General features: G+C 46.1%; 1 pseudogene; it reads left to right on the plus strand.

The window, feature by feature from the left end:
- The first annotated feature begins 3,192 nt into the window (after positions 1–3,192).
- On the plus strand, positions 3,193–4,441 carry LOC125512411 (annotated as a pseudogene).
- The last annotated feature ends 12,293 nt before the right edge of the window (positions 4,442–16,734 follow it).

Below are 16,734 nucleotides of genomic sequence, written 5' to 3' on the forward strand. Positions count from 1 at the left end.
TTTCTACTGGAGTAGCGGTTCATCGAACAACTCAGTTTAGCACATACAGAATTAGACACAGAATGAACGGCCATAAACGCCCAAGGCCAACACATGCAATCGGACGACCAAAAATGTTAATTACATGATAGGGGTGGAAAGTAGGTTTTACTATCCTAAATTGAATGATGAGTTATATGCTTTGTATGTCTCAAACTCCCATACTCTATCATTGACATCCCCCCTCTGAACTGACCAAACACATTGCTATCGGCTAGGCATTTGATCCTGCATTACTCGAACATTTGATCATTTGCCTCACACAGTCACACTACATTGTCTTTGATAATCTGACACATATTATTTTGACTTATTAACGATATTTCATTCTCACTGCCGGAGCTCAAGGTCGCTTTCACACTCCTCTTTCGACACATCGGGTTATTCCCCAACTTGTTCGCCCTTCTTCCTCACGTGCATTGTCTCATCATGTGTTCTTTCCAAGCTCTGTCAGCCATAATCCCACAAGAAAGCACGAAGGGTGGTGACGCTTTGGGCATGAACCTTTCACGTCTTTGACTGCACCTTCCTGCCCATGTACTATATGATACCCTCAACATTGCAAACTCAATAGCAAATTAATCAATGCGAACACAGAATCAAGGAAATTGACAAATAATATTGCATCTCCAAGTTTAACTGTACCCGCATATTCATTTCATCCATCAATTTATAGGCAAAATCAAAGCTAAAATTAGATTTGGGGTAAAGAATTTGAAGCCATGGCAGTTTCTTTGTGACCGGCGAGCATTTACCGTTGTGTGCAGAGCTGCAGGGTCATGCCACAAGGCCGATCGTCACTGGCCTAGTCCATCCTCGTCACTCGTGCCACCATAATGTGAACCCTCGCCAAGTTCCTCCTTGCTCAACTCGGTTTTCCTCGTTGTCAAAATGCCTCCTGGAGCTCCACCCCATGGCTTCCACATCACCCATTTGGAAAGCAGCATCTCTTGGTGGTCTTTGGAGTCGAGGGAGCAACCAGGGCGCCCTTGTTTGGTTGAGTGTGAGGGTGAATGATGAAATGATGGAGTAATGCGGGCAAAATAATAAAATGACAGAGTAATGCAAAATGCGGGGCAAATGGTCAAATTCCTTCTCATCCCTTGGTATTGCACACCTCACCCTTCAGAAAAAATCGAAAAACCCATATACCGATAAAAACTGAATCCGTCATGAATTAAAGTTAATAGGATGGGCACCGCTACGCGTCTTCCGACGGATATATAAGAAACATCCGCCACATGGAGCACCGTTGGATGAGCGCCCTGACAGCCGTCTAATCTAACCATCGCACGCGTGTGACCACCTCCCTACTTCCTGCAACAATCGCTCAGTTTCGGAAACTGAATCCCCTCACCATCGTCCTGCCACAGCTCTGCCCAGCGCGTCGGCAGTCGCCACCACCACCAAATCGCTGCCGCCGGCGCGCTGGGGAACTAGTCCTTGCCGTGCTCGCCGGAGTTGTTTCTTCTCCTTCATCTCAACCCCGCGAGCAGCTGCTAGCTCCAATCGAGCACGACGGCGGCGACCTCTCACGCCCGACGCTTCTTCGGCGTTTTCTGCAACCAGAGCTATGTTTCTGAAACATGCCTCATGTTGCAATATTTGACCACTCACTCTCTAACATTGGGCGCTCCTGCGGCACTGCAACTCGAGCTATGTTTCTGAAACAAGACCCTTTTACAGAAAAAAACCTTCACAACAGAAACAATTCTTTTCTTTCTGAAACAAAAGATATGTTGCAGAAATCTTTTGAAACAAGACCCCAGTTGCAAAAAAAAAACCTTCACCAACGAGTCTTTTTTTTCTTTCTGAAACTAGTCCTGTGTTGCAAAAATCAACTGAAATAAGACCCTTATTGCAAGAAAATGATTTGTCGTGCGGGACTGCCTTGTGACCAGTGTGGCTGCTTATCAGGATTGATCTAACGACTACGCAAGCGGCGGACGCTCGCGTGCGCATCAGCTGGTTGAAGGTAAGCTTTTCCCTAATAGGATTTGCGTTTATTATGGCAAGAAACCGTATATGACTAGCGCTTTTCAGCATACAAACGATTTTTGTTTTGGCAAAACCGAAACAACCGATTTAAGGCCCGGCCCACTTACAGCCCAGCCGACCAGGCACTCCGCGTCCGCGTCTCTTCCACACTCCACACCCCATTCTCAAAAAACAAAAAACAAAAAAAAAAAAAACTCCACGCCCACGGAGTCGCGCAGGCGCGCACAGGCACAGCCACCGCAGCGCAGGCGAGCGAGACGCGCATGCCCAACCCTAGCGAAGCGAGTTGGGAGCAGCCGAGCACATCCCTGCGTCGCCACGCCTCCGGCCTCCGGCCCCGCTCCGCCATCAGATGCCTGACCTACTCGCCTAGTCCTCGTCTGATCTCCGCCGCCCCCGCCACCGGCCCTCGCGTCCAGGGCTCCAGGCGTTCTCCATCCCCGGTTCCCCGCACAGCCTAAAAAAACTGCAGGTAAAATCCTCGATTGATGTTGGCTATTATGTGCTGTGTTGCTAGTCTGCTAGTGCTTGATTAATACAATTGGAGGAACTTGCGGCTCTAAATCTAGCTCTACATCTTTCATGTTCCTTTTTGTGTTCTTCAGAAGTTCAGACCATCAGATGGCTGAGACTGTAAGCTGCTTGGGTTGTGCTAAACTTGTAATGCACCTTCCCCAATTAGTACTAAACTGTAATCTTGTAAACTATTGTGGTAAACTGGTAATGCTCCTGCCCCATGGCCATGGGGGATTGTGAGGTTGTGTTCTTCTGCTCTGTTATTATTAGCTTATTACTTTTAGCCAAGCTACCACTAGCTTAGCTAATAGTTATACTTGGCGTTTTGCTAGCTTCGTTTTTGTGTTGTTGTGTATAACAGCCCTGCCCCGTGCACTGTTGTATAGCATGTTCAGTTCTTAGCTTTTCACACATCATATGGTCTGCTTGCTCCCAACCCCTCATTAGTTTGTGAAGTTTTCACAAAATGCTGTTCTCTTGTTTTTCCTGAATTCGCGTCAACTTTGGTTAATTTGTGTAAATCGAAACCATGCCCAAGCCCAATGCATAGAGTTACTCCTTGAAAAAGCTGTCTATGTTCCTCTCTTATGCTCAGGTCCACACTATCCCTTCTTGGAATTAATCATGGTTGTGGACAGGATGGAGTCAGCATCCAAGGAGATGGCACTGAGGTGCACCACGGAGAAGGTGACAGCATCGAGGTGCTCCACACACAAGGAGGAGGGAACACACATCTTTGAGATCGCCGGTACAGCCTCAAGAAGGATATGGGTGTCGGGAAGTTTGTCCGGTCTGTCACCTTCACTGTCGGTGGGTACGACTGGTCCATCAGATTTTATCCCGAAGGTACCACCGAGTCGCCCGAAGGGTGTATGGGGATCTGTCTTGAGCTCATGAGCAGCAATGCCGAGGTGCGGACGTTCTTTCGGCTTGGATTGGTAAAGCATGAGACAGGGTTGATTGGCTCAATGTTTACGCCAAACAATAAGGTGTTCAGCTCCAAGACCAGGAACAGTCGTGAGTATCATCTGTTCATACTAAGAAGCAGTCTTGAGGCGAAACCACTAAAGTACCTTCGGGATGATTTTCTCGTAATCAAATGTAATATTACGGTAATCAAAGAATCTGAGGTTTATGAAACCATGGGGCACTCTGAAATTGAGGTGCCACCATCAGACATCATGGAGCATCTCGCAAAGCTGTTGGACACTAAGGAAGAAGCAGATGTCACTTTCAGTGTTGGAGGCGAGACCTTTCAGGCGCACAAGATTTTGCTTGCCATGCGATCACCTGTCTTCAAAGCAGAACTCTTTGGGCCGATGAAGGAGAAGAGGATGCGGTGTTTGACCATCAAAGACATGCAGCCCGCTGTTTTCAAGGCTCTGCTGCATTTCATTTATACAGATTCATTGCCTGACTTGGATGATCTTGAAGGCGATGATAAGTGTGAAATGATCCGGCATTTGCTGGTAGCTGCAGATAAGTATGCCATGGACAGGCTGAAGATTATGTGTCAAAACATCCTTGGCAAGAGTCTTGATGTGGAGAACGTGGCAACTACATTGGCTTTAGCTGATCAGCATAACTGTGACAAGCTTAAAGATATTTGCATTGAATTTATTGCCTCTTCAGATAAGATGGATGATGTGGTGGCAACCAAAGGTTATGCAAATCTCAAAAGATCTTGCCCGTCTGTCTTGATAGATGCTTTAGAGAAGAGAAGCAGGCCTCGTATAGCATAGAGCAGCTCATGCGTACTAAAATCAGCTACATGCGGTTGTTGGGGTTTCTTGTGTTGTCTGCACCTTTCCTGAAATTTTTCGAAGTGTAATATCATGTGTGGAACTGTTATGATCTCAAAATGAATGAATGTTAGTATGTTACATAACAGTATCTTGTTGCTTTGGGAACATAACCACATTACATCATAAATAACAACTACTTTATGCAACCGTGTTGTTAACCGTGTTCCTTTGGGAACTGGAAGATGTCACATCGTATACAATCTTTTTTTTTTTGAGGAAAGAAGGCAGGCTTTATTCATCTATGGCAATGTTTACAGGGATTACAAATAAATCATGAGGAATACACAACCATGTGTGTCTACCCTGGGTAGGGTAACACCTAGCCTAGCCATCTTATGAGCTTCAAAATTATAAGCTTGAGCTTCATGAGCAAAAACACACGAACTAAACATATATTCTAACTTTATTATTTATTTGATAACTCCTCCATCCGCGCCTCCAACTCCATCTCGAATATGGTTAATGACCTCTTTACAATCTGAAGCAATATAAAGGTGTTGCATACCAAGATCATGAGCAAGTGCTAGTGCCTCTCTGCAGCCATAGCTTCCAACACTGTTGGAGAAATAAGACCTTGAAAAGAAAAAAAACTCGGCGCATAATTATTCGAGGCCCAGAAGCTGTGAATACATTCACGTGCTATTCATATTTTCGGAAACTTATATGATCAGTTGCACATATAACATTGTGAGGAATGAATGTTCCTGAATTTTTATTGATCCACTGCAACCCTTAGATGTACTTATATTTCTCTGGGATACTACTGAACTGAGCCTGGAAGGTAAAGTTTACTCAATTTATTCGGTCACTTGATAAACTGTTTAATTTCAATTAATCATCTTACTCCAAAGGCCAAACCAGGTTTTACTATCCGAGATCAGGATTAAAGCACATCAAACTGGAAAGGTAGGTACACTTGTTTTACTGATGTAGTCTGTGTTAATCTGAACATTATCAGTTGTAAAGACTAAAGAGTAAGTAAGAATATTAGAAGCTCGGCATTAAGCATCTTTCCTGTCAGCGAGACGGAGCTCCCATGTAAGCATTGGGGTCAATTGACCCCAATGAAATTAGGTAATCCTTCATTAGTCCTTTACTAGTTTAGTACTAATTATTGTTCATTTAGACAAGATGACCCCACTGTCATAGAGATGACCTCATCAAACATTTTTTCTAGCTTCGTCCAGCACAACATAGTAACCTTCACTTGTATTTATAATTATGAAGCTTGGCATAAGCCCGAACAAAATCATACATGAATTTCTTGTGTTCTGAGCTAAGCAATGCCAAGAAAATAGTTTTCAGGTTAACTTTACGGAACAGCCTAACATACGGAACCTTTTGAGATTATTATTCATTTACATAAACATTCAGTTTACAACATCCCGGATGCAACAGGAACACAATGCCGGTAGATCGTGAAAGCAGAAAGCTCACTCGATCTAGAGTCACCCTTCTTATGAGCATTATAGAACACTACCTAATACTGTATTTGGCAAATCTTAACCTCGTACGAGTTCGTTTTGGAATGTACAGTAGTATAAGGGCATCTCCAACGACTGCTCCTCAAATCGGACCGCGCATCCGTCTGTGGACCAGTGGAGACTAGTCCGCGGACACTGATGCGGGAGCCGGCCATTCAGAGCTAGCCGCAAATGTCTTGTTGCATTACAAATGAAATTTAACAAAAGTGAACAAACTTGATGCAAATTTAAACAAACCAGACGATTTTCAAACTTGAATATTTTTTACATAAAACCGGATGATATTTCGTCCGATGAACTAAAAATCATGATGCGGAGCATCCTATGGTCAACCCCATGGACCTACCATCGTCTCACCAAGTGCCAAGCGGACCGATGACATGAGCACGAGCTAGAGCTCTCGAGACCGAGGTGCCATCTCTCCTTAGTGATATTTCATATGACCCACTCGAGACATGGCTACTACCTAAGTTTGGAATGTTATGCATGATCAGGTACCAAGAGGACCCTCTCGAAGATGCACATGAAGACGGACAAGTCCCCAAGTCCACAGATGAGGAGAACCAACAGAAGGAGTCGAGAACAGCTCCCAGGACCCGGACATCCGGCCCCTGGAGACCCCCATTACAGCAACAACCCAACAGCCGAAGCTACAGGGCCCGGACATCCGGCCCCAGCCTGGACATCCGGCCTCCAGCCCGGAAATCCGGCTCCCAGCCTAGACATCCGGACAAGCCCTATCCATAGAGCAAATGGAACGGCCCCGCCAGCCCGGACCTCTGGCGCCAGCCCGGACATCCGGCACTTCGTGAAGGCCCGGACATCCGGCCTGACGCCCGGACGTCCGGCTCGACCTGTCTGCGCACAGTAAAGGGCTGAAGCCCATGTATCCCTTTGCCCCTTAGACTATATATACTCCTTCTCCTCCCTCTTGTTAGGGTTATTGGTTTAGCTCATCTGAGAGATAGAGTGATGCGGAGCATCCTACGGACATCACCATGTCAAGAGTCCATTTGGCAAGTGACACGTGCGACATCTACTTCACATACACAAAGGTGAATCATCTCCTTTACATGTGTTCACTTGAACCTCTTAAGGATGGTATACTACTTGACACTCCTCCCGTGTGCATGCATAGGTATTGTCGGAGCTTCACAAATGTCGAGGAGGAGTGCAAGCGCCAAGGAACGACTACACCGTCCGCGAGGGAGGCATGGAAGAGAAGACGGAAGAAAGGAGAAGAAGAATACGGAGAGGCTGCAGGAGCCAGGCCGGACATCCGGACCGCCGTCCGGATCATCCGGCCTCAGCCGGATCATCCGGGTCCCCCTCCGGATCATCCGGCCTCAGCGTCCGAAGACACCCGAAGCTTGCAGAATCTCCACGGTGGAGCCGGATCATCTGGACGAGGTCCCGGATCATCCGGACGACGCCTGGACCATCCGGACCCCCATCCGGATCATCCGGCCTTGCCTGCGTGCATGCCCCTGGGCCGAGGCCCATGTACCTGTTTCGCCCCCTCACTTACCCCTTCGCCCACTAGACTATAAATAGACCTCCTCCACCTCCTTTCTAGGGTTAGCGTTGTGATAGCTTATTTGAGAGATAGAGCTACGCTCATCCATATCGGATCTACTCCACGAGAGAGACCGTGGCCTCTACGGAGAAGATCCCTTTGGATTCAAGCCCCCTTTCTAAGGGAAGATCCCCCGTGGATTCAAGACCTCCTTACGGAGAAGAACCGGTTACCGTTTGTATCGTCCGTTGTTGACTTTGGATCTTGTATCTCACCTTTGTGTTCATCGATCTAGCGCATGTGTGATCTATTCTTGTTGGTTGAGTGATTTCTCTCGTGTTCCCCTCGTGTTTCCCTCGTGTTTCCCCTCGTTTCCCTCCTCGTGTTCTTTGCGGGATCCTCTCCTTTCGTGAAAGATCGGCCCCTAGGGTTCCTACCCTACATCATCTTGGATCAGAGCAAGGTTGATCACGAATTTGGAGCCCCCACCCCTCTTTTTCTAGCCTTGTTTTGCTTGATTTCGTCCTAAATTCGAAAATCCCCACCAAAAATAGCCCCACGTCTCTTGACGTCTACTACTCCATACTTGAGGCTCTTGTTGATCAAGATGCCTACGCCATTTGGCTGCAAACAGAAATGGCGTAGGCATCTTGATCAACAAGAGCCTCAAGTATGGAGTGGTAGACGTCAAGAGACGTGGGGACCGGATTATCTTGGTCAAGCTGGTAGTTGAGGACTTGGTTCTCAATGTTATCAGCGCGTATGCCCCGCAAGTAGGCCACAATGAGAACACCAAGAGGGAGTTCTGGGAAGGCCTGGAAGACATGGTTAGGAGTGTATCGATTGTTGAGAAGCTCTTCATAGGAGGAGACCTCAATGGCCACGTGGGTACATCTAACACAGGTTTTGAAGGGGCGCATGGGGGCTTTGGCCATGGCATCAGGAATCAAGAAGGAGAAGATGTCTTAAGCTTTGCTCTAGCCTACAACATGATTGTAGCTAACACCCTCTTTAGAAAGAGAGAATCACATCTGGTGACTTTTAGTAGTGGCCAACACTCTAGCCAGATTGATTTCATCCTCTCAAGAAGAGAAGATAGGCGTGCGTGCCTAGACTGTAAGGTGATACCTGGAGAGAGTGTTGTACCCCAGCATAAGCTGGTGGTTGCTGACTTCCGCTTTCGGATTCGTGTCCAGCGGGATAAGCGTGCCAAAGTCGCTAGAACGAAGTGGTGGAAGCTCAAGGGGGAGGTAGCTCAGGTGTTCAAGGAGAGGGTCATTAAGGAGGGCCCTTGGGAGGAAGGAGGGGATGCGGACAATGTGTGGATGAAGATGGCGACTTGCATTCGTAAGGTGGCCTCGGAGGAGTTTGGAGTGTCCAGGGGAAGGAGAAGCGAAGATAAGGATACCTGGTGGTGGAATGATGACGTCCAGAAGGCGATTAAAGAGAAGAAAGATTGCTTCAGACGCCTATACCTGGATAGGAGTGCAGACAACATAGAAAAGTACAAGATGGCGAAGAAGGCCGCAAAGCGAGCTGTTGGTGAAGCAAGGGGTCGGGCATATGAGGACCTCTACCAACGGTTAGGAACGAAGGAAGGTGAAAGGGACATCTATAAGATGGCCAAGATCCGAGAGAGGAAGACGAGGGACATTGGCCAAGTCAAATGCATCAAGGACGGAGCAGGCCAACTCTTGGTGAAGGATGAGGAGATTAAGCATAGATGGCGGGAGTACTTCGACAAGCTGTTCAATGGGGAGAATGAGAGTTCTACCATTGAACTAGACGACTCCTTTGATGAGACCAGCATGCGTTTTGTGCGGTGAATCCAGCAGTATGAGGTGAAGGAGGCTTTAAAAAGGATGAAAGGAGGCAAGGCGATGGGCCCTGATTGTATCCCCATTGAGATGTGGAAAGGTCTCGGGGACATAGCAATAGTATGACTAACCAAGCTTTTCAACCTCATTTTTCGGGCAAACAAGATGCCAGAAGAATGGAGACGGAGTATATTAGTACCAATCTTCAAGAACAAGGGGGATGTTCAGAGTTGTACTAATTACCATGGAATTAAGCTGATGAGCCATACAATGAAGCTATGGGAGAGAGTCATTGAGCACCGCTTAAGAAGAATGACAAGCGTGACCAAAAATCAGTTTGGTTTCATGCCTGGGAGGTCGACCATGGAAGCCATTTTCTTGGTACGACAACTTATGGAGAGATATAGGGAGCAAAAGAAGGACTTGCATATGGTGTTCATTGACTTGGAGAAGGCCTATGATAAGATACCGCGGAATGTCATGTGGTGGGCCTTGGAGAAACACAAAGTCCCAGCAAAGTACATTACCCTCATCAAGGACATGTACGATAATATTGTGACAAGTGTTCGAACAAGTGATGTCGACACCGATGACTTCCCGATTAAGATAGGACTGCATCAGGGGTCAGCTTTGAGCCCTTATCTTTTTGCATTGGTGATGGATGAGGTCACAAGGGATATACAAGGAGATATCCCATGGTGTATGCTCTTTGCGGATGATGTGGTGCTAGTTGACGATAGTCGGACGGGGGTAAATAGGAAGTTAGAGTTATGGAGACAAACCTTGGAATCGAAAGGGTTTAGGCTTAGTAGAACTAAAACCGAGTACATGATGTGCGGTTTCAGTACTACTAGGTGTGAGGAGGAGGAGGTTAGCCTTGATGGCCAGGTGGTACCTCGGAAGGACACCTTTCGGTATATGGGGTCAATGTTGCAGGAGGATGGGGGTATTGATGAAGATGTGAACCATCGAATCAAAGCCGGATGGATGAAGTGGCGCCAAGCTTCTGGCATTCTTTGTGACAAGAGAGTGCCACAAAAGTTAAAAGGCAACTTCTACAGGACGGCGGTTCGACCCGCAATGTTGTATGGCACGGAGTGTTGGCCGACTAAAAGGCGACATGTTCAACAGTTAGGTGTGGCGGAGATGCGTATGTTGAGATGGATGGCCACACGAGGAAGGATCGAGTCCAGAATGATGATATACGAGATAGAGTTGGGGTAGCACCAATTGAGGAGAAGCTTGTCCAACATCGTCTGAGATGGTTTGGGCATATTCAGCGCAGGCCTCCAGAAGCTCCAGTGCATAGCGAACGGCTAAAGCGTGCGGAGAATGTCAAGAGAGGGCGGGGTAGACCGAATTTGACATGGGAGGAGTCCGTTAAGAGAGACCTGAAGGATTGGAGTATCACCAAAGAGCTAGCTATGGACAGGGGTGCGTGGAAGCTTGCTATCCATGTGCCAGAGCCATGAGTTGGTTGCGAGGTCTTATGGATTTCACCTCTAGCCTACCCCAACTTGTTTGGGACTAAAGGCTTTTTTGTTGTTGTTGTTGTTGTTGTTGTTGTTGTTGTTGTTGTTGTTGGTTTTGATGTTGTTTTGTTGATTTTGATCCATGGACTTGCTTGGTTTCGAGTGGATATAGCATCTCCCCAAGTTTCCCCACCTTCCATCCACGAAATCTAATTTTGACCCCGAAATCATCCAATTTCCGCCCAAAAATTCGTCCCCGAGAGAAAATCCCAAGCAGTTTGACCTGCCCGGATCATCCGAAAGTGCTCCCGAATCATCCGGATCCACCCAGATCAGCTGGACCATCTCCCGGATGTCCGGACGCCCCACACGACAGAAATCCGGTTGATGAACCCGGATCATCCGGACCTACTCCCGGATGTCCGGGTAACCGTGACACTGACTCGGCTAAATTTTTGTTTTGGCCATAACTAATTCATCCGAACTCCGTTTTTGACGTTCTTTAGCTCGTTTTGAAGCTCTTGACATCCCCCTTCCCACAAAAATACCACCAACATCATTTGACTCCATCAAATTTTCTGAAATTTGTCAAGTTTGCCTAGGCCCTCCACCATATCATCCGCATTACCACCACCGACTTCCGCAACCTAACACATTTTGATCCCCATTGTATATGTGGTTGTTTGAGTTGTGACTTGAGTCTCCTAAGGTGTTTCGGCTATTTAGGGACGGTTGCTTCTTCATCGACCACCACCACCACTTCCGCATAACCTTGCCCACCATACACTTCCGCCACCTCAACTTAACCCAATTTTGTTTGTGTTATGAGTTGTGTCTCCTAAGGTGTTTCGGCTACTTAAGGACCGTGCTTTCAACTCCGACACCATGTACAGTCCACCACCATAACCTCCACTTCCCCATTGCCTACCCCAAAACCCATCATTGCATTTCCGCAAACACCACCGCATTCCGCTACCAACATTTGACTTTTTTTCCTTGAGATTTTGAGTTGTGGTTTTTCCGTTTCCTAAGGTGTTTCGGCTACTTAGGGACGAGTCTCCATCATCTTGGTATCTACATCAAGAACACGGCCACTCATCATCGCAAAGGACGGTAACCTCGACGACACCATTGTATATTCCCCTTGCAATTGCATTGATAACCCCTAGCCCATTTTGCGTCACTTGCCTATCGAGACTAGCCATTTGAGTATTGCCGGCAACATTACTTGTGCACATTAGTGATCTACACCTCCCATTGCATACATACCATATCATTTTGGTATCATATCATCCCTTGTGCCACAAGATTGTTCCCGTATATACCCAATTGCTATCTTGGTTTGTGCATTTCGTATTGTGGCATTAAAAAAAATAAAGCTTTTAAGCAAAGAAAAAGAGTGAACAAAGAGCTTGTAAGCAAGTGTCATAGCATCATCCCACATTGCACATAAGATTGTCATATCCGATCATCTTGGATCATACCATCGGAACATCATACATATATAGCATACTTGGGATAGAAAGTCGATACATTTTGCATCTTATAGGTTGTGCACAAGTGTCGTATCCACCTATTGAGCAATCGTGCTAGCGTCTCTCTTGAGTTGTGCAACACGAGCGTTTTCCGTGGATTCCACATTTTGTGCTCATCCTTGGTTGCATGACCCCATTTATCTATCCGTGTGTGCGTTTCCGTGTGCCATTCATTGCTATTGGTCTACTTGTTACACTTGCGAATTTGTGAATATTTTTCAACATTATTGACTCTTGCTAACATTTTACATCAAATTTTTGTGCCACTATCCTCACCGAGCTCCACCATAAGCCTTATTTGTGTAGGTGTGAGAAACCAACAAGAATTGGTACCAATTGTGCTATTTCCTTGTCCACATTGGAGTGATCATTGATCCACTTTCAACTTCGGTCAAGGTACATTTGGTATTCGTTCTTCTCTTTCTACCACTCACATTTTTCTCTTGGAGTGATGGATAGGCAAGGCATTTCATCTTCGGTCTACAACAACAACGACGAGTTCGATGCCGTGAACAACTCCACCGACGCCAAGATGCAAGATCAAATGGAGGAGATCAAGGCCCTCATCAAGTCCTACAAGCGGTCTTCCTCATCTTCGAGAAGACGCTCAAGAGCACATACCTCTGAGCTACCATCTCCGGCAAGATCACATCGGCATCGACACCATCACCAACAAGGGCGTGAAGGTCAAGAGCTCAACACCAACAACCGCTCAACGACTTCGCCATCCCCCTTGGCATCTTTGCCAAGCGACTTCAAGGCATCTTCGCCTAGGGACATACGACATCTTCGCCCACAAGCACCTCAAGAGAAGCTCCCCAAGCTCAAGTCCGCGACTTCCACGAGCTACTATGACCTCGACACCGACCACAAGATTCCTTTATATGGGACTCAAGAACCCGAGGAGTATCTCGAGTGGGAGCGTTTGATGGACGACTACCTCAAGCTACATCAAGTTCCTCCCGAAGATCAAGTGAAGTGCGCCATAAGGAACTTCCACGACTTCACGTCCACATGGTGGCTTCACGCACCTTCGGAGACCTACGACATGAGTTGGCCCAAGACGAAGAGAGCTTTGCCGCGAGAGTTTGTGCCTCCAACCTACACGGAACAACTTCTATGCCAATTGGAGAACACTACCCAAGGATCCAAGTCCGTCGACGAGCACTTCAAGGAGATGAAGATTGCCTTGCGACGAGCCGGCATGGACGACCCCATTTCAATGAAGTTCCACTCCATGATGGGATTGAACAATGACATCTCCAAGACGATCTTCCTCGAGAACTACAAGTCCCTCGACGACAACTACATTGGTGCTCTCAAGGCGGAACAAGAACTCATGAAGGCCAAAGCTTCTCCACCCAAGCTCACTTCGCAACGACCAAGCTCCATGAGAACAAGCATGAGGCTAGTACCACCATGATGTCCAAGCCCGACGAGCTCCAAGACGATGCTCCCAAGTTCGACTTCACCGCCATCCCTCTTTGTGGCATTGACGATGCCGAGTCTACTTCGACTCTTCTTCAAGATGGTGCGGCGACGACTACGACTACAGACACCATCAAGGACCAAGCTTTGGAGGCGAGTGACATGGTGACGAGCAAGGATGATGCTTCCATCTTAGGAGGTGAGAGTGATGATGTGCCATCTTCGGCCTTCATCCACGGCGACAACAACGAGATGGTTGAGCATGGGATTTTCCCTTCGACCACGGCGACGTATGATGACTTGAGTGACTTGTGCCACCATATTAAGAGTGAGAGTGACTTCACCACTAGCCCCATATATGTGTTGCCACAATTCACATGTGAGGAGAGACACAACCCCCACCACTTGAGTGAGATGAGTGACTCCACCATATGTGAGTTTGAGTGTACCTATTTTGAGGGAGTGAGTGAACCACCACATAGAGAGAGTGAAATAGTTGATAGGTCATGTGAGGCCACTTCCAACACTAATGACTTGACCTCTACCTCTATTGTGTCTTCTCATTTGGTGCTAGGTCCCTTATATGATGACGCACCGATTCTCGACGACTTCATCCTACCTTTGGACAAGACGATGGCCATGGTGGAATATGATGCACCCCCACATGGTTCCATCACAATGATGATCTTGACCTCCATTTGGTCTTTCCCACCTCACCTACACCACATGAGTGGAATGACAAAGGTAACATAGGTGAAGGTGATGCTCTAGTCCCACTAGTGGACATTCTTGACATTGATTGCTTGCATGATGTTGATCAACCTATTTCCATGCTTCATTCTAGTGTGACTTCCCCATGCGATGATTTACCCATTTATGATGAGTATGATGATTGCCATGTGGAGTCTATTAGTTGTGATGCCATGTTACATAGGATTTCTTGTGCTAATTCTCTCGGTCATATCATGTTTGCCAATCCGCTTGCCTTGTCATATGCTATGGATGAGATCGACCACATGTCATATTTGCAATCTCTTCATAGTGACTATGCATATGCCATTAAGATTAACCCAATTTGCACTTATGGCATAGATGACAAGCCTATGGTTATTGGCATTTGTTTCTCTTGTGATGATATTGACATGCTACCTTTGCATCTTTACCTCATATGCCATGCCATAACCACCTAGCTTCGGATATGCATTGTTTTGGATGTTGTCCATTTTCTCCATATGATCTTTCCAACATTGCTCATGAGAAGACCCCCATAGTTTCCTCATACATTTTAGGAGATTGTGATCACTCCCACCCATTGCATGATCCCAATACTTGTGTGCACCATATGCTTCCCATGAATAAACATGCTATTGATGTGCCATATAATTGTATGCTCAATTTGCATCCCCATCGTGTTATACATAACAACTATTCTTTCATGATGGATGAAATGTTCCTATACCATGCATCAAATTTCTTTGAGCGATGCTTATCTTGTGCTAACTCTCACGTGCACATACACATCATGATGGATGATGTGTACATTTACCACGCGCACAATTTCTTTGGTTTGTGTCTCTTTTGTGTAGGTACAAATGAATACTTGTCAATCTCGCAAACCCATGAGTCGACAAAACGAGCTCTAGAGAGCAATGATGACTTGGGATCCCATGGATTGTCTTTCCCACCGCTCTCTTTGTGCAAATACTTCACGCATTTCTTCTACATGGCCCTCACTTGGCTATGGGTTATTGTCCATTATATATCACTCTATGCCCATCTTGCTATGTTCACTTTGCATGATATGCTTATTCCTATGCCTTTGCCATGCATTTGTGACCCATGCTTCGCATTACACATGATGATTGATTATCATACTTGTATGTGTATTTGCAAGCTTGGTGGAGATATCACTTGTTATTGCCATGTTTACTTTGTGCCCCATGCCTATGATGATACTATGATCTTGCTTTGTGTTCGTGCTTCCGATATGTCATGTGCATTGTCTATGCCTATTATTTGCTCACATGACATGATTGCCATGATTTCCTCTAGTATGTTGCATCTTCGCACTACTAGCTTGCACGTCTTGATTACTATGCTTGCTTATGTTGCATCACCAATGATTCATACTTGCTCACTTCATGAGGTTGATGACAACCATCTACATGCTTTGCACATGATTGTTATTGCTTCTTGCCATATATCTCCATATGTTGCCTCTCTCATGCTAGATGATTTGCCATGTATTGAGTGCAACAATGATTTTAATCTTACTAATGATATTGCCCCCATAGCATTCTCACATATATGTGGAGATTTTGACATATTTCTTGTGAAGCATGCTTGTCTTACCTCTTTGCACCATATACCTCGTGCCATGAATATTGCCCTGGTTGCATCATATTGTTCATGCACTTATGCTACTAATGGTTATGTGCAAAAGAAGAGAACCATCATGACGGATGATGTGTTTATCTACCATGCACATACGTTCTTTGTTTTGTTGTGTGCATGTGTAGGATACTTGGACTTTGCGTCGACTTCCACATCACGTGAGTTGACCATTCGAGCTCTTGAGAGCGAACCACCTTCTACCACGACGATTCTACATCACACTTGCTTGTGTTTCGGTATTGTGAAGAATGAACAAGGACACGCCTTCAAGGTGACATCTTTCTTGAGCATGGATATTATGGATCATACTACTTGTGTTGCTTTCCCCATGAGACTTGTTCATCTTGGACTACTTGATTGCGAACATGTTAGAGATCTTGCTTGCCATTTCAACATTTCCATGCCTCACGATATATATGCCTTGTGTGTTGCATCCAATTCTTGGATTACTTGCTCCTATCATATGTTTGGTTGCAACAATGTCACTTGTTCACATATGCCATGTCCCATTGCTTGTCACGTGATTGACTTGATTGCCTCACACATGATGAACAATTGCTCTTTCTATTGTGTTGAGTGCCATACTATCTTCACTACACCCTATGCATGTTATGCTCGGATTGTCTTGCACTTGACTCATGTGTTTAGACACTTCATTTTATTTGGTGTTGTGAATGTTTCCTATGCCTACCATAGACCATTTGTCGAGTGATATATGCATGATTGCTAT

The sequence above is a fragment of the Triticum urartu genome, chromosome 6 (genome assembly GCF_003073215.2).
Source record: "Triticum urartu cultivar G1812 chromosome 6, Tu2.1, whole genome shotgun sequence".
Lineage (NCBI taxonomy): Eukaryota > Viridiplantae > Streptophyta > Magnoliopsida > Poales > Poaceae > Triticum > Triticum urartu.